The following is a 19,480-nucleotide window of genomic DNA, read 5'->3' on the forward strand; positions in this document are numbered from 1 at the left end:
TCTCATTCAACGGTACCTGCGTCTGACACTTGGAACAAGATTGTTTGAGAAACAAAGTATTACGCGGAAAGATGTTACTTTATATTTTCCTTCAATTTTAACCATTTTATTCCTCGACGAAAAGTACTGAACTATTATATATTCATTATTTTCTGACGAAATATTAACAGTATTGTTTGTAATTTACATAAAGAAACACCTTGCAGAAACTATGGAGCGAAATTGTTTTATTTATGTTTCATGAGTTAGTACCTTATACAACATTTTATATTGAACCTTTCATTTTATCATTTTGCTGCGTTCAATCAGGCGACTGAGAGTCGCCTCTCGATTGCAAAGGGTTAAACATCGACACTATTCAAATCGTCGTAGCAAAAGGAATGCCCGAAAAGCTGCTTAAAAATAAAAGAGTAGTCAATTAATCCTCCCTTCCCGATTGCCGAGGTTAACGCAGAAAAATGCCTCTCGTTTGTCAGAAGCTTCCCCTCAATCTCTGCCAGTGGAATCGATCAACCATATATCAGACGTGGGTCAGTAGAACAACGGCATAATGAAGCCTCCTCAGTCAATCCCGACGATTCAGCTTATCGTCTCCAGAAACAAGTCGGACGAAAAATCCGGTCTACGATATTCCCCATAAAATCGGGGAACCCCTTAACTGTTGCTCGGTCCTCGAACAAACATCGCATCCTCCGACGGTCTCCGCGTCGCGGCGTCTTTATGGGCCCGGCATAAGAAATCAGGGGACACTGTATGTATGTTTTCAAGAGCGTCGCAATGAATAATGCATGAGCTGATCGAGTAAGTTTCCATACTTTACAACGGGTTACACCGCCGCCCTTCGGCCCGGTAATGAACGGTATTACGGCGGGGTCGGCCGACGCCTCGTGTCGCCTTACGAGGGAATATTTCATAGTCGGCGAAAGTTATTCGAGACGGTGGCCGTCGGCTGCTGGGTGGACTTTAACCAGGAATTTATCTTCCCTCCATTGGCCGCGGCGGTATTCTTTCCGCGGACCCGCGATAAGACCCCTCCCCTTCTTTTCAATTAGCTTTTAATTGGATTGGAGGAAGAGAGACGTAAACGCCGGCGCTGACGCGACGGTCGCCCTGATTATTCGGCCGGACCTCGGGCTTCTGTGAGAGGGATCGTTATACCCTTAACGGTCGTTATATGACATGTACCTGGCTCCGCGGTGGACTTACAAAGGGAAATATTTGAATCTTTTTAATTTATTGAAATTTAATGTTATAGTGTTGTAGGAATTATCCCGTACGAGTCCTCGATGTCGTAGGATATTCACTTACTAGTCGCAGTGTCTGTACAAATTACTAAACGCTCGCTCGCCGATCACGCAGTTTCGCCTCGAAAGTCTCGTACTCAACGTCTCGCTCGAATATCACCGAATGTCTCTCGCGCACGCATTCCCACTCGCTTTTAATGCACGCCCCCATTGCTATGTCTTTCTTACGCTTGCACCCTTCTTAATCGCATCTTTCGTCCATAGTCAAAATTCGCGCAATCACGTACACGCTTTTCTCACGGCCCAGTCGCTCGGTACCGGACACTCTTCCTCGTATTCTTTCAGCCACTCAAGATTTTCTAAACGCAGTACACTATTTTCCAAACATCCAGGCGCCGGTCAGTCGCAGTATGACCTGGTCGACCGCACGCACGCACAACGAACCATTCATCCCAGTGTTACTGTAGTGTAAATAATGAAAGGGTAGATCTTGAGTAATCGAGAGCTAGGAATAAATATATGTATTTAATAAAATATGGAAACAACGCGGAGAACACATTCAGTAATTTAGTGTAATAGCGAATAGATGCTGCTAAACACTTTACGTGGGACAGTGTCTGTATTGGTACAGTTGAGCTTTTATAATTACGGAAAATGGAGTAGTAATGTATGTTAATAATCCTGAAAATAATGAGCTTGGGTAGGTTTAATTAATTACTAAGGGAAGCTTGCTTGACTAGAAAAATCCAGCGACTAGATCTAGTAGACTAAATTTCGCTAAGCCATTTAACTAAATTTTAGTTCTTGAGTCAGTGATATTACCATTATTACATGTTATATAGTAAACTTTGATATTATGATTATTACGTGATATACAGTACACTTTGTTGTTACTATTATCCCATATTACATGGCAAACATTGCGATTAGTATTATAGCGTTACTATACTATAAATAATGAAAGGGTGGATCTTGAGTAATCGAGAGCTAAGAATAAATATATGTATTTAACACTAAAACTACCAGAGAGGTCAAATGACCCATGCCTGATGTCTTCTTTTTGCGATTATTAGAAAGGTAACAAATGTTTCTCTGAGAAATTATTAAAGAAATTCACTTAGCACTACGCAAATTGAATTGTAAATCAATTAAAGTCTGAACAGATGCACTCTTGGAGTTTCTATAGAGAAATTTTAAAAAGTCAATTGAAGTGCTCGGTAGTTTTAGTGTTAATAAAATAAAGCTAAAACTATGGTCAAAATATAAAATATGGAAACAGCACGGACAACACGTGAAAAGTACAACTTTACAACCTGTCCTTCACTCACACTCATTCTTTCATTCACTCTTCTTAAAAATACCTTAACCTACGCTAAAAATTCTAGATACTACAATATTGAGATTTGCTTTTTCTTAGAGAAATGAAAGTTGAACGTGTTATATATTTGGAACGTTTAAAAGGTTCGATTGAACCATTTGATTAACACTAGAACTATCGAATGAGACAAAATGACCCATTCCCGATTTCTTCTTTTAGAATGATTGCGAAAATACCGATTCTTGTTTGAGAAATTATTACGCAAACTGATTTAGTAATGCCTAGATTGATATATAAGCTAATTGTAATCATAGTAACTACACACTCGTGGCTCTCACGAAGAAATTTTCGAAACTCTAAGTACTCGGTAGTTCTAGTGTTAATGATAGAGTTACGTTGTGTTATTGCCTTCGTACTTAAGAATTCTTAGGGTAGTGTTCTAATTATTTCGTGAACTCCAAGTTTTTACGATGGAAACACTTTTGAACTACGTAAAGTAGATATTTATGGTATTGATTGACTTGTGGAGTTTACTTTTAAACGATTAACTTGTGTCACTAGAAATTGAATGGTTTATATTGGTATTCGTGTGTAAATAAGACTGATACCCGATTTCAAGTTTGCAAATATTGTACATCTAGAAAATTTGGATGTAGATGTCTGTTTACTTCAACTTCGCTTCTCCCTCTTCATTACCTCTCGATACAGGAGTAATGCAGCCCCTAAACTCCGCTTCGCTTATTTTTATACTCCGACAGTGTACCGATGATTCTAACCGCTCGTCGTTTCACGGAATAGTATTTACCAAGTTTCACAGGATTTCCGTTCCAAGTTACCGTCTCAGGAGTTTGGGTTCGCTTATGATCAGACTGCGTGGTTTATATATTCATGGCATGCTGGATCTTACGGAATGCAGATGACTGAGAGATTTAATAGAATAATCGTCGGCTGTATCATTTTAGCACAGTGGATTCTTCGCGATTTATTAACACGTTCTCCGTTTTCGACGTAATTTCGTGTCGTAAACTAAAATTAAATGAACTCGAAAGTCACCATTCAGTCGCCAAATTATAAATCTTAAAATTCAATATTGAATTTTATACAATATATCAACACATGGGGCATCCAAATAAAATACTTCTGTCCCTTAATTTACGCAAGATATTTCTTTATATTAGTTACGGAAAAGTATCATTAATGTTTCATCAGAAAATAATGAATATTTATTTAGAAAAATATCGTCGAGTGCAAAGGGTTACACGGCTTATGTCTCGAGGAGTTTGAATAGTTGAGTAATTCAGCTAACTTCTGCGTAACATGGTTCAGAGTGAAACACTGAAATCGAGTCTTTTCCCTGCGTCTTTTAGTTGAAATTAACGTAACAAACTTTCCAAAGTTACTATGGTACTTGATAAAATTTCGTGCCATTAGACGTCGCGTTAATTTCATGTTCTTATGTGGTTAATACTGCCCCGAAACGTAAGTAGCTGAGATAGTACAGCGGGATCGCGTAATCGGGTTTTCCTGTAGCTCGGCGCAGGCCACGGTGTGCATGCTGTTTCAGATAAGTCGGGAGTAATTAACGTGCGGCAACGACGAGCAAGTAAATCATACAAATTTCCACTTTGAAACCGTGATGCACACCGCCGACCGGGAAGATAAAATACAAGCGGGCCGATAGATAGCGTTTGACAAACTGTTCGACGCACCGCTTCAAACGTATCGGTGTCCTGTTGGCCTCCCTTATATCTAATTACTTCAATCCTCAATTACACTAATGCGAATGCAGCCGGGAAATGGCATTGCCTCGGTTACCATCAAGAATATCGCCGCGTTTACCGGTCCGATTCAATTCGATGTTATTGAACGGCGGGTGTACGACTGGATCAATTTAATATTGTCGATTGATAGTCGATGGGAAATTCATTTACCCTTTCCTTTCGCGTTGGGTCTTGCAATTCTATCCACAATTGGTAACTCCTGTTTAGATGCTACTTCCGCCTCTGTATTTTAAAGTGATATTTTTCTGAGACGATCAAGAGACTGTGACATAAGGTGCATCCAAATGTGCATTCAATGGAATGAATACTATTAATATTTCAAATTCGATTAATTCAAAGAATTAAATTACTAAGAATGTATGCAATTTACTTGCATAATATAATCGGCGAAGTTCTTGTCGTTTCTCGAAGAGTTAATTATAATATTTGAAGAAACCAGACATGTTGTCTCATAGGAATTCCGAAAATCATTTATCATGAAATTCTTAATCGCCAATTTGTAAAGTAAATATTTCGTGAAGTGAATAAATACCATTTAACCATTTTCCTTGCCTCTGAGCATGAACAGATAGCGATGTTCCATTTATTTTAATTATGCACCGGAATAGTGAACATACTAAAAAGTAAATTAAAGGACTTCCCCCGTCATCAACGACAAACGTAAATATACTCTAGATATTTATGTGCCCATGATTACATGTATTAGAATTAAATTATAAAATTACTGCAGCCAATTAGCCTAACATAATCCTCCATGGAACATATTCCACTCAGGATAATGTTAGTTGCCCAGGTCTCACCACGTGGAGGTTGCTGCGAATGGAGACCCAGAGAGGTGGATGGACATTCAATTCCATCGACCTCCCTTTCTAATTCTAAATCTTATGATTAACGCACTTATTTGTAACGCACTTAAAAATAATCCCACGGCGGCTGTCTTCTTTCTTGAGTCTGAAATGATGGGGTATCCCACGGTGGATGATCGACGTCTTCTTTCGCTCGCTTAATTCTAACGCAGGTTAGCCGACGCATGACTTACACTATACAATCATCGCAGTATAGGGAGTGAATCAAGGATGAAGTCCTTGATTCGAGCCTCAGGCGAATCAGGGAAGAAGTCCCTGATTCAGCCAGAGCAAAATTGGGGATACAATCTTAATTCTAACACAGTTTCGCCTTATGAGACTACGCGCAGGTCGCAGATATGCCGAGCAATTATCGGACCAAGAAGCAAAGGGAGCGAATCAAGGAAGAAGTCCTTGATTCTACATCTGGGAAAATCAGAGAAGAAGTCTCTGATTCAAAAAGGAGGGTGACGCGAGCAAACCGCGATCAACCAGTCAGAACCACAGTCCCGAGTTACGATGCTCTTCCTCTTTCGGATCAGCGGACGGGCACGTACTCTTCTTAGGCGCCCGTTAACTTCCCAACGCCCGGCCCTGAGGCAAAGCCACAGGACTAGGGGCGGTTTACGAAGAAGTAGGATCCTAGGAAGAGCAGTGCCGTGGGTCGTCGGCGCGAGCACCACCCGGCCCACGGTGTGGCCGTCTTGATCTTACTCGCGAGTCCAAGCACCGAGATACGTGAACTGCAGAACTGACTGGCGTCACACGGCCCGATGCACTTGCAAACATGGCCAAGTGAACCGGAGAAGATGGAGACAGGCGAAATCAGAGAACGAAGCTAAAGAATAACTACTCGGCATATTTTACACAATTCGCAGCCATTGGCCTAGCTCCATCCTCGACAGGGACTACTCTGTCGGCGATGCTACTAGTTTCCAGGCCCACCACGTGGAGGTTGCTGCGAATGGAGACCCAAGGGAGGTGGATGGAAATTCAATTCCATCAACCTCTGGCCTTAATTCTAAAACTTATTATTAGCGCACTTAGAACTATCATATTTAATGCTATATTGATTCTTGAGCCTGTACTGAAAAATAAAACCAATATATTTGTAAAATGGTTAATTGTAAATGAGCAGCAATTACATTAAATAAAGATTATATTATGAATAAATTAGTGTGTCAATGTTAAAGTAAAATTAGATTAAGTGAAACTAGACTGAAATTAGATTAAAAGTAGATTAGAGTTACAGCTGAAACAAGTAAACTGAAATTAGAGTAAAAGTAGATTAGAATTACTGCTGAAACAAGTGAACTTAAATTAGAAAATCAAGAAGTGTTTGTGTAGTAGCACATGTTGCTACCTGTGACAAAAATTATTACATTGTGATTGTTTTTCAACGAAGATAAAGTTAGTGGAGATGAGCCTAAGATTAGAGAAATTTAAGATCCCAAAGAGACCTACTCTTCGAACTGGAGGGTTGCATGTTAAATGGCTGCTCAGTCTATCTTGACAGAATGCCATCTTCTAAACCTCTCAGTCCTTTCTGCAACAGAAACTGCCTTATTTGATTAGTAGATTGAATATAATTTAAGAAATGTAGTCTAAAATGTGGGGTACAATTTTTAAAGTTACCTTTATAATATTCCTTGAAACAGAAACACAGAGGATTAAATAAAGATGAAAGTATATACCATTCTCCCCGTAGAATATCATTTCATATTCCTCTCAAGTATTTCTGCAACAGAAACTTACTTTATTACATAGTAAATTTTGTTCAATTACATGAAATTGAATAGGAGGAGGGATGTTTAAAAATTGGGAGTGTCCACTCTGTGTATCATACGTGCTATAAAAATCCCGAGAGTGGACTAATTCATTCGCGACACTAATTTACAGAGTTTACACATATTTCTATAATAAACGCGAGAGGTGCTTTACTGTACGCTGCTATAATTAATAGAATATTCAAAGATCTCAATAAGAATCGCGAAAAGTGTATGATTAATCGCAACGCTGCTTTAGAAATATAATAAAATAAAAACGCGAGGGTTTCAGTATCAATCGCAACTCTAATTCATTTAATATGAAGTGAATAACTCGCGTGCACCAGTTTCATTGTACGCAACGCTACATTTGAGAACATGGGGCAGCCGTTTTGACTGCGAAGAACCACTGTTCGCAGTACCGCAAACTGCGTTTTGGTTCTTATGGTTCCAGCATATTGTTGAGCATTTAATGTAACGCAACTCTAAGACAACGCGAGAAATCATTGTCGCGACACTAAGAAGAACGCGATCTATCGATATCGCGACGCTACTTTAATAAATGAACATTGTATCTAATAAATTACGTTCTATCAGACGCGTTTATTCAATTATTCGCAACGCTATCTCAAAATCAAAAGAACTACGTGCTAGTTAATATAATTGTGCTTTATATTCAATAACATTAAAATCAAGCGATCGATGTTTGTCATACGCAAAGCTATCTCTAAAGCAACATTAAAAAACAAGTATAAAAATCAATTCTAATGGAAATCGCGATTATATCATTCGCAACTCTAATGCAAACCGTAATGCTTGTCTCGCAACGCTAATTAAAAATCGCGAGATGCTCATTGCTGGACGTTGGGGCGGCTATGGCCAGCCCGATACAACTACGACTACTTTTACTACTACCACCACCATTTCTACTGAAGCTAAAGTGAGCGCAGTGACAAAGTAGTAACATAAAATGACGCTCCATCTCCATGCTAAGATGGAGCGCCATTAGTAGTTGCCCTCTTGAGCGACATTTTGTCGGGGCCTCTTCGGCTTACGCCTCTTCGTTTCTTCGGCAGTCCGCCATTTCTGAAACCCTGAGCCTGCTCGATAGCGAACGACCAATGACTGGGAAATAGTCATCAACCCTTCGACAGTGCAATCGAGCAGTTTCGAACGTTTCGCCTAATCGAGCCTGATACCGATCGCGACCGCGGTATCTAAGTGGAACTTGAAAAGCCGAGATCAAAGTTGATCAGCAAACGGCATGCTCCGCTTTGCTGTCAACTTTGAACCGATTTTTCAAGTTCCTCCGGCAACCGACCATCGTGCAGAAACGACGGCCAGCACCGGCCCCTGCCTACTTAAATCTAACATTCATTCCAGAGAGTATGCTACCTGCCTGCCTATAGCTATATTTAAAAAAGGGGCAAAAGACTCATTCTCACAAACACACATCATTCCACGATTGTCACTGATGCACCCGGGTGCGAAAGAACCTAACGACTAGAGAGAACGTCCCGGGACGTTCGCTGACAACCACATTCATACTCTAGTTTATCAGTCCCTGAAATCGACTGGCAATGGTTAACGATCTTTGAGAAAATATCTTACTGGGCACGAACGATTCATTGTAATTGATATAATTCTACTGTTCTTTATGTCATTTGGTAATGTATGGACCATCAAGGTATTCTAATATATTAACATTCGTACTCTATTGAGTGAAATAAGGAAAAATGTGTATATGTTCCATGAATAATTTATTGCAAACATCATATACGGTAACTGGAATATATACGTGTAATGAGTATTTATGATATTATAAAGTCCGACGAATTTCCACTTCCTAACCACACACACACAAGTGGATAATACGTCGGACACGATGCGTTAACCATTGCCAATCGCTCACATTTTTAAATAATAACAATTTCATCATGCCCATTGCTCTCACCCTCCCAAGTAGCACCTGAGCACGTGAGAGAGATCGAGCAACGGACATGGAAACAATATCCTGAAAATCCTAGCTATAAAATCATGTTACTTTCTCATTTTTCTGACGGACTAATGTTCTTTGATTTTCTACAATGACTCTAATTGACTCGAAATTAAGAATTTAATTCTCTAATTTTATAAATGGAAGGTGTACTAGTATATAAACATTATAATATTCAAAAAAAAGAACAAGAGAAATTGAAATTTAATGGAAAATGAGACTTTAAGTAAAATTTCAATAAGAATGAATTTATTTTAAACTTTTAACACATTTTCAAAAATCCTCAGGTGATCCCTTTGTCGAAGCAGGTGTTTCTAATATCAGAAGAATGTATTGCAAAGTAGTTGCTTCGACTTGGAGATCTACCTGTCGCGAAATGCTTTCTTGTACGATATCTACTATGATATTCCAGCGATTGAATGAACTTTAACGCGAATAATCAATCATTTTAATCGATTTCTTCTTAGTAGAACTTTAAAAATCAAGAACTAGACTGAACCTATTGATACAATTAATGTACCACTAAGTTCTCAGTCATATCTCAATATGCAATCATAAATGTTGTATTATACTTCTAAACCAAACGTCAAAATAAAGTTAAATTGCTCGTAATTCGATAAAAAGTTAAAGCATTATTGCTAGTATTTACAGTTAACGTTAAACGCGACGTACAAGAAAGCCCTATCCTATCTAACAAATAAATTAAAAAATGCTACTACTCTCGGGTATGCCTCTTAAGGCATATCCGGGGTCACTGCACTCAAAAAATCAAAAACTACTAAAATGGTACCACCAGCCACCGGTGTCGTTACGGACCATTCGTCCTACGACATGATCGGTGACTAGAGTGAAAAATAGAGCATGCGACTCACCGATCGCTGTTTGCAATCGGTACATAGCTTAGGATGGGCCGATGACCACCGTACATCATGGATCTGCATTGATCTCAATCGGTCAGTAGTGGTCACTAGTGGTCAGTCGTAACCAGGGGTGGAGGTAGGGGTAGGCCACTGGTGCCCAGGGTGGTCCAGGGAGCTCAGGAGTGCCTACTGGTCCTCTCCTATCCTCCCAGTTCGGGTTAGGTCAGGGCAGTGGTGGTCACTGATGGCCAGGGGTGGAGGTAGGGGTAGGCCACTGGTGCCCAGGGTGGTTCAGGGAGCTCAGGAGTGCCTACTGGTCCTCTCCTATCCTCCCAGTTCGGGTTAGGTCAGGGCAGTGGTGGTCACTGATGGCCAGAGGTGGAGGTAAGGGTAGGCCACTGGTGCCCAGGGTGGTCCAGGGGGCTCAGGAGTGCCTACTGGTCCTCTCCTATCCTCCCAGTTCGGGTTAGGTCAGGGCAGTGGTGGTCACTGATGGCCACTGGTGCCCAGGGAGGTCCAGGGAGGTCCAGGGAGGCCCAGGGAGGCCCAGGGAGGCCCAGGGAGGCCCAGGGAGGTCCTACTGGTCCTCCCGATCCTCCCAGTTCGGGAGTTCGCGACGAACTGAGGTCTCTGCTGTCAGGACTGCTATTTATACCGACAAAGGTCGCCGATGTCAGTCGCGACATCCTTGACATCAACATTAAAAACAATTCCTTGTTCAACCGTTTTCACTCAACGATATTTTAGGAGCTTTTATTTCCTTTATTAATGCTTTTATATAGAATCTTCGCAGCCGATTAGCCTAGCACCATCCTCGATGGCCACTCTATCGGCGATGGTTCTATTTTCCAGGTCCACCACGAGGAGGTTGCTGCGAGGGACCCACTTATACTTTCGAATTGGCTTTAACCCCTTAACTTATGATTTCTTTCATAACCGCAATAATTACTTTCACATTAACACATTGAGCGCTGGCAACGTATCAGCCATTTAAAGTCCAAAGCTGGCCTCATTCGCTTGTATCTGATCAATGAGTAGCCAAAAAATATATTCAAAACATTATACATTTTCGTTAAACAGTAAATTTTTATTAATCTGTAATTTCTTTCATAACCGCGCTCGCAATAATTTCTTTCACATTAATCATTTACTGGAAACAAGGAGAATTTCACGGTAATTTATATCTACGGTTAGTTCGAAATCTAACAATTGATAACCGAAATATAATTGGTTTGAATTCAAGAGAATCAAGATTCAATTACTTTTGTTCATTTTGAGATCTTCACCACGAGCCTGACAAGATGTTGTTTGGCAAGGGGTAAATAATGTATTCTTGCAAAACTGAGAAGTATGTTTTATCTTGGATAACCATCAGTCACCATTGTTCATTATCATTCAGTACCAACTAATAGTGGTAATCATTGTGCTAGAGAATCTCATAAACTCCAGGAATGTTCTCAAATGTGCGAGGGTGTTATCGATTGACAACTTTCGGTCCTACTTGCTAGCAGTCCCCTATTATCACTTCTTTATATTTATCTACTGGAACAATACAATGAGTTTTACGGGGTTTTGCTCACTCTTTGCTCAGATTTTTAGAACTCCTTCGCTCCTACTCATACCTAATAAAAATCGCCGAGCGATTACCTAATGCCTACAATAAAAATATTTCATTTGATACGCTCTAACCATTACACTTCACATTCTATTATCATTCATTTAATCTTCCTTAAAATTTTCATATAACAGAAACTGAATTTAATATTCAACTGAACATTACAACTCTTCTGTAAATTACCTATTGCCTCATCTGATTTCGTCAACTTCTATTCCTGTCGGAATCTTTGTTACACAACTTCTCCAATCATGAGAATACCTCACAATTAAAGCTATAGACAATAAGAATGACTAAACACCGCTGTTATTGTATCCACTCTATAATACATCATAAGCGAGCGGTTGTCCTTACACAGTTTTCGATTATAGTCGGCCAGCAAACTTTTCATCCGCGCATAATACGGTTTCTCGCGGTCGGCGATGATCGGCCCGGAATGAGAACGTGACAGCCTATTGGCCACCGTCTTTTCAATGAATTGGCTCGCGGCGGATCGGCTAACGTGTTCCGTCCATGGTCACCCCCTTCGATTCCGGCCTGTCTGGCGAACCCCTTTTGTTCGGGGAAGTACCGTAGGATATCCGAATAGGATCGGCGCCGGAAGAATTAATCGGGGTTAACGCGAACGGGAATCCGGGGACGAAGGATTCAGAATGCCGCGGCTCGCTTTATTGAATCGCTTTAAGTATATTTTTTCGTTGCCCCGCGGTTCTACGCTTCTATGCAGATCGCGATCTTCCTTCTACTGGCTGGATCACGCGGCATTGTCGTCTCGATTTACTCCGATGTTAACGGTAGAAGGCAGCGGATGACACAAATCCAGCCGTGGTTTTTGTTATTATAAAGTTAATGAAATTGAGAAGGAACTCCGGGGGAAAGCATTCAGTTCGCTGCTCGTGTAGATGTTGGAGAGAACGCTTCGAGGAAAATTTTAATAAATATACTTTCGTGTTTCTTTGTGGAGAATGGTAAATTAATTAATTAGGTTTTGTGTTCGATATTTTCCGTATTAACCCTTTGAACTCGAGAGCCTTTCAGTCGCCATTTGTTTCGACCGAAGAAAATGATAAAATTGAATTTTTATATAACGCATCAGCACATGGAACATCGAAGTAAAATAGTTCTGTCACTTAATTTATGCAAGGTATTTCTGTATGTTGGTTGTGAAAAATATTGACATTTCGTCAGAAAATGATGAATATTTGTTGAGAAAAATATTCTCGAGTGCGAAGGGTTCGTCGAAATGTTTTCCAGGGGAACTCGGTTTGTAGATACTCAGGGATTAATCATTGAAGGTAAATTTGCAGAAAATCGCAGTGCTAGTGTGTTTTGATTAAATGTGGCCAAACATTGGCGTTAATATTGGTTAATGTAACAGTAAAGGTAATAATGGTAGGCGGTATTCTAATAAAACGAGCCCCGTAAAGTTCGCATATATCTTTATAGGCTTTCCATGCTAAGCTGGAAAAATATGATACATAAACACGGATCTATCAAGAATAAACAGAAAATATGTGGGAGAAATATTTACATGCAAATGCAACGATCTCCGCTTATACGCAAGCTATATTTTCCATTTATTTATTGAACGGCTGCGAGAACGCACTGTTTGTTCGAATACCGCGTGCAGCGCGTTTTATGCTTGATATCTAGTAAAAAGTCATAACACATTGTATCTTCTAACCACCTTCCGAGGAACCATATTCTCGTAATTTTTCTTGATACCTGCTCAATACACCAATATTCTCGAATCAATTTCCTCGAACAATTTAATTATAAAGCGTTCCCGTACATACAAAACTAGTATAAAATACATTCATATTGGAAATGGGCGATTAACCAGTTAACTGTGTTCGTTGAGTACACGTCATCTTAAAACTCTTAATGGTGCCAACTTTTTCAACGATAAATTATTTATTTTTTGAGACAATGCAATTCCTCTTCGTTTCGGTTCAGTTTTTCGTTAGGATATATTTCAAGTGTGCATAATGAGAGATTCTTCAAACTAAATTCCACACTTGACTGGTTAAACAATGAAACAGTATATATTTTACAGTGTGACTTTATCATAACGACTTTGAAAGACACGTCTAGCTCTTTCAAGTTCTCGAACGCGAATGACGCGGAACAACCAAAAGTCAATTGGGCTCTGCTTTTTTTTACAAGATCGTTTATTGTATTCTCCTTGTCTGGAAAAAAGTCTCTTAACTTCGCGTGACAAAATCCAGACACTTCTAGTTGCCTTTCTATCGCCTTTGTTCAGACTAAAGATACATGAACGCTGGGCATTTTTGCTTTTGCTAGTTTATCATTAGTAATAACTCGACAATCCACATAATCTTCTATACCTACAACAATAACTTCCCGTAACGCGTTTACGAGATATCCGCCACGGAAATGTGTCACTACTGTTCGAGGATTATCACAGAAATCGCGTTTATCACGACGGAGCATTATTGAAATACTTCGTTCGGGATTCAACCGCCATGAAACACCTTTTACGGGACAATTTATCGGCAGATATACGCCCGTAAAAATTCTAATGTATTCCTCCTTGCCGCGTTTTCCCCGCGCGGGCGCCAGCCGTGAGCACTGTTTTCACTTCGCATTAACAAAGTTCGTTTCACACGTGACGAAGTCGCCATTATCTCGCGCCCACGCGGAATATTCGTATTTAAATTCGTATTTCCATAACGATGCGATGCATCACCATACATTATATCGTTGGATGGCTCGCTCGCTGTTTCATATTTTCGTGCCTCGCCTCGTTGAACCTTCTTGAGTGCCGTGAATATATATTCCGTTTTCCGAGTCGCCGGTGACACGGAAGTAACGCACGATCGATTATACCAGAGACTTATAAATAACTTCGTTTGCGCGGCCCTACGGAACCAGATTAAAAGACGAACCCGTTCGGATCTAGACACCCTCGATGATTCACTCGATTCTTCCGAGGATATTTAGCACGTTCCGCGTCGTGTGGGGCGTACGCGCCCCGCGCTGATCTTTCCGTTCGAGCCATTGGGCATTGTCATTGTAAAATGAAGAATTTATTAAAAATGTATTATGCAGTCAATTATGGACGTATACGTCCCACACGGCGTGGTAGTGATTTTTTTTATTGTTTTAACGTTAAAAAATTCGGTTCCCAGTCGGCAGGAAACTGTACTGTAAAAGTTGCAACATTCTGTGATAGTTGTGTGGATACACCACATTTGTTTGCCATGTTTCAACAAAGTTCACCGTAACATCCCTTCCTGATTATATACAAACTTGTTTATAATTTTTGTCTATAGTATTTTAAACTAATATAGACAGCATAAAAAAATATTATGTGCGAGGATGCGACTCGCTCGGTAGAGTAATGTTCAGTCAGGTATTTGTTAAACTAATTCCTAGAAAAAAAAATGTATTGCTTTGTTGCGTTATCTTAAACTATACACCTTTTCCTTGACGGTTATGATTTTTGCATTATTTTAATTATTCCGAGGCATACTCCAGAAACGAAACAATACAGTTGTAAAGTGTGGGGCGTATACGCTTATTAAGTCTTCGAAAAACGGTCCGGCACGGAACGTGTTAACGGTTGTTTCCCCGTTGCAAGCGTGTAAACAGATGCGCATTACTTTGAAATAAACCAGAATGAACTAGCTAAATCTCGTCTCAGTTTCAACGAGGCGTCAGAAAGTCACGTGCGACTATGCCCAAACAAATGCACGACGTTCTGATACGTCAAATGTAGCCAACGGGTTAAGTAGAATTTCCTGAACGTTAAATCGTACACATCAAGATCACGTTATAGTCTTCTTCGCATATAAATATTAGATCACAGAACTTCTAAGGTAACAGAGTAAGGTACTTGAATGTAGTTCGACCGTACCGTATGAAATAGCTTCCAGCTCTAATTTAGTGAACTTAACTGGGATCGCTTCAAAGTGAAGGATACACGAATCTTGTCCTAGTCACATGAATCCCTAAGCATATATGAACACAGAAATTAATTTCGGATTACGAGCATAATTCAGTTTGAATAGAACACTTGACTAGCGGAGCTTAACCCGTTCGCTGCCGAGGACGAGTATACTCGTCTTGGCAACGCACAACACCCTGCCAAAGACGAATATACTCGTCCTACTTTCAATATGTTGTAACATACAGGCGTTTGAATAAGCAAATTTCGAGTCGAGTCCTGTTGCCTTACCATTGCCAACGACGAGTATACTCGCATTCGATTTTATGCGTGTAAATGATTATGTATATGTGCTTTTACCAAGAAATAACAGAACTTTGGTAAACAATGCCACACAAAATATAAACGGCAGCGAATGAGTTAAAGGAAACTTCATTCCCTTACATGAACAACGTTGCGTTTCTGATCTTTCCATCGGTGAACGATAATTCATATTGAATGTATTTGAGTGTGAGAATAGATATATTGATGAGCGATGAATGTGCAATAGATGAATGACGCGACTGTGCGAGCGCGTTTTGAATGAACGTTCGAAGCACTGGAATATTCTAGAAATTGATTTCCTCTATATTGATTTTTATGTTAATAATGTTCGTTTTTTATGAATCTAGAATATTCTAAATACGTGAAGTTGATGCATGGTAAATAGTGTGCGAGTTGTTTGATTTGTGGATCGTTTTATTGTGAGTTCTCGTGAAATGATTATACTGTTTCAAATCAAACTCTCTTTCTCCTACAATACTGTTGTCGGCGAGTTCGCTTTATCTCCTCGATGTTGCAGCAGAGTTAGAGCACGGATAAACCAAACGAATCGAGTGGGTCGCGTGAATCGACCTGCCGAAGGGTGGCTCGCGGGATCCAACGTTTCACGGGTAGTCGACTTTAGGAAAATTAATTTGATAGTTAGACGAGCGGGAGAATGGGATTAGGATTCGGTGTAGTCGGGCGCAAAGGAGTGTGTAGCCGTTCGGCTGTCCTTTTATCTCGGCTCGGTGCAGATTAGCGAGGACTTAACACGGTTATTGTTTTCGTAATCCTCTTGGAATCTCCGGTTCGGCAAACATTTTCACGGCTAGCATCGCCGTCTCGCTCGCGCGCCCCCTCGTTTTCGCGTCGCGCCGCCGCGATAAAAATGTTAGCGGGCTGGAGGATAATAATGAAGGCACATCGCGCGCGCGATTCCACCGCGTGTCATTTTTCACACGAGCGAGTGGGAGTCTGCCGCCCATTTAACACTAAAACTACCCAGCTGTTAAACCGAGTTTTTCAAATTGTTCTTTATAGAAACTCGAAGAGTGCATCTGTCGAGACTTCGGTTGATTTACAATTCAGTTTTCGCGGCGCTGAATCGATTTCTGTAGTAGTTAGAGAAATATTTATCCTTTTAATAATTCCAACAGGATATCAGGAATGGCATTTTGGAGAAATCTCGTTTTTATATGAAGACACTTAGCTATGCCACTTCGTTAATTACCACAGTATTTAAAGAAATATTAAGTTTGATTCAAATTGATTATTTAACATATATTACATAACAATTTGATATCTGAGTTCTTCCATATATAGTGATCCAAGTTGAATTGCAAATCGGTGAAATCCAGTTTCCTGAAAATTAGCTCGTTCGTGTCAATCGTTATGCATTATTGTCTCTTCTAAACGCCTTGGTCGAAAACCTTTGAACACATTGAATCAATTTCTAAAAAAAATATATATAAAGAATAGATGGTTGATCATTTTACAGTATTCTCTTGTGCAATATGTCCTTTACATGTCATAATAACAAAAACTGTAGGTACCCATTGAATACAGTCCAGAGATCTAGGTTAATACTGATGAACCGACTTCAACCCTTTGCACTCGAAGCTTCTTCTCACTGACATTACCAGCAACTGGATGTAATTTTAATGGAGAAAGCATATTAACATATAAATAAATGATACAGGCGAAAAGAAAAGTCAAATGTATTTTACTGTCTTTCATCGATTATAAATATTATAATATATTCAATGATAAAATTTTACAGTTTGTAATGACAAATTTCAAATGGCTCTGCTGCGTAGCCCTCGAGAGCAAAGGGTTAATAATCACGAATTACTGCTCGACGAAGTTAATATCTAGACATTCGACATCTTCTTCTCCCTCTTCTATTATTTTTAACTTCGTCGAGCAGTAATTCGTGATTATTAACCCTTTGCTCTCGAGGGCTACGCAGCAGAGCCATTTAAAATTTGTCATTACAAACTGTAAAATTTTGTAATCATTAAGTATGTAATATTAATATATTTCTCTCCATTCTCCGCTACAAGTTACAAACAGCTAATCTACTCTCCAACAATACATAATAAACTAAACACGCGGACGTTAATTCGTCGGCATTCACGGGCCGCGCCGTTGAGTGGGCGAAGAGTATAATGTTGTTTTAGGGGCGCAAGGAGATTGCCGTCAATCACGTAAATGAACAGTTCGCGTGGCTCTCCAGATAAGTTTGATTCGAATCATTGTCCGCGGGAAAATAAAATCGCGATTCCCCTCGAGCTGCGTGATTCGAGTGTAAATAAATTCCGCTCCGTTCTGCCGTGATTGTATCCGTCGATCTGCGATCTCTCCCTTCGCTCATCGCCGCGAGATCTTCGTTGCTCGCATTAGCAGATTACTGGACATAACGAATAGAGATTTCTACGAGTCCGTTTACTCGACCAAAGGGAACCTCCCGCGCTTCATTACGCGGTTAGCGGTCCGCTCACTTATAAAACCCGGAGAAATTGAAATTTGAACAGAGCTCGGCGATGCGCGGATATAAAATTCCTTTTGAAAACCGCGCGCGAGACTAAGCTTACGGAAAAGTCCCTCCAACGGCGCATTAGATTCCAAGAACAATCGGAATATTCAGTAACTTCCATAAAAATGTTCTCTCGCGTCGAATATTTATCAATTTCGCGGTCTATTTTAAAATGTTTACGTGCATCGCCGGGGTGTCCCCTTTACGCGGAAAATCCCGTATAAAAAGGTCAATAATGGTTCACTGATGAAATAAAAATATTACGGTAATGGACCTTTGCATCACAGTATCCTCTCCGCTGGAGAGCGCCGTTAAATGAAGCGATTTAATCTCACTTTTCGGTGCAAGGTTGCAGCTCGCTCGGCTCGGAAACCGTCTAAATAACGCGGAGCGTCACATATTCTACAACATTAAACAAATGAGTTCCTCGATTCGGAGACACCGCTCCGGCGCCATTGATACGCAATTACCGAACCAACTATTCGAGCGGTAGCGAAAGAATTACCGGATTCAATTACTCGATCGTATCTTCGACGGCCTAACAATGGCAGCTCGCCGGCTCCTCTGTCCCCGACGCATCTCCTCGAGCAACATTTAATATCACTTATTCGACGGTATTCAAACGCCGGGCTTTTATCGTTTCCACTACAATTACATAATGGGTATGTTGAAACGGTTGCGATGCACCGGGCGGCGTTATTAAGCACTTCGCATTGTATCTTCGTCTAAATATACGTGAAGTTATAATTGGTCGCGGTTTCGCGTGATTTTATAACGCTCGCTCGCCCGTTTGCGCGCGCACGCTGCATCGCCGAGTTATTCGCGGCGACAGAATCGAATAATAATACTCGTCTCCGTTCGCAAAATGCTAATGAGCTTTCGAAAAAGCTAGCCGGCCTGTACTTGTAACAATGGGCCGGGAAAATGGTAGCTCGGTTTCTAGAATGCCTACGGCCGATCGATAGGCCCGTGGCTGCGGGACGCAGCCACAACCGGAGAGCCAGAAACAGGTGATCGACCTGAGGCTTTTCGCGGAACGTTTGTGCCCGCCCGGAATTCCTGGTTATTACTTTATTCATCCGCGGCCGCATCAAACGTAAATAGACAGCGGCGTGTCTGTCGATGCGGACTGTTAATTGCAGCGAATGCCAGGATTGAAGACAATTTCAGTTTTACGGCGGACTGAAGATAAAAATCTGTTTGTGAAATATTATTGCCGCGGTGAAAGTTGGAACTGCTAAATGTAGCGAATGTCGGGGAAAACTTTAGTTTTATAATAGATTGATGATGGGAGTATTTTATAGAA

The 19,480-nt window shown here is 40.5% G+C and overlaps 1 protein-coding gene across 9 annotated transcripts in view; it reads left to right on the forward strand.

Annotated features, from left to right (window-relative positions):
• Positions 1-19,480, forward strand: part of LOC116426948 (dystrophin, isoforms A/C/F/G/H) — a 650,967-nt gene that overhangs the window by 121,953 nt on the left and 509,534 nt on the right. The gene's annotated exons all lie outside the window — the stretch shown is intronic.

The sequence above is a fragment of the Nomia melanderi genome, chromosome 2 (genome assembly GCF_051020985.1).
Source record: "Nomia melanderi isolate GNS246 chromosome 2, iyNomMela1, whole genome shotgun sequence".
NCBI lineage: Eukaryota > Metazoa > Arthropoda > Insecta > Hymenoptera > Halictidae > Nomia > Nomia melanderi.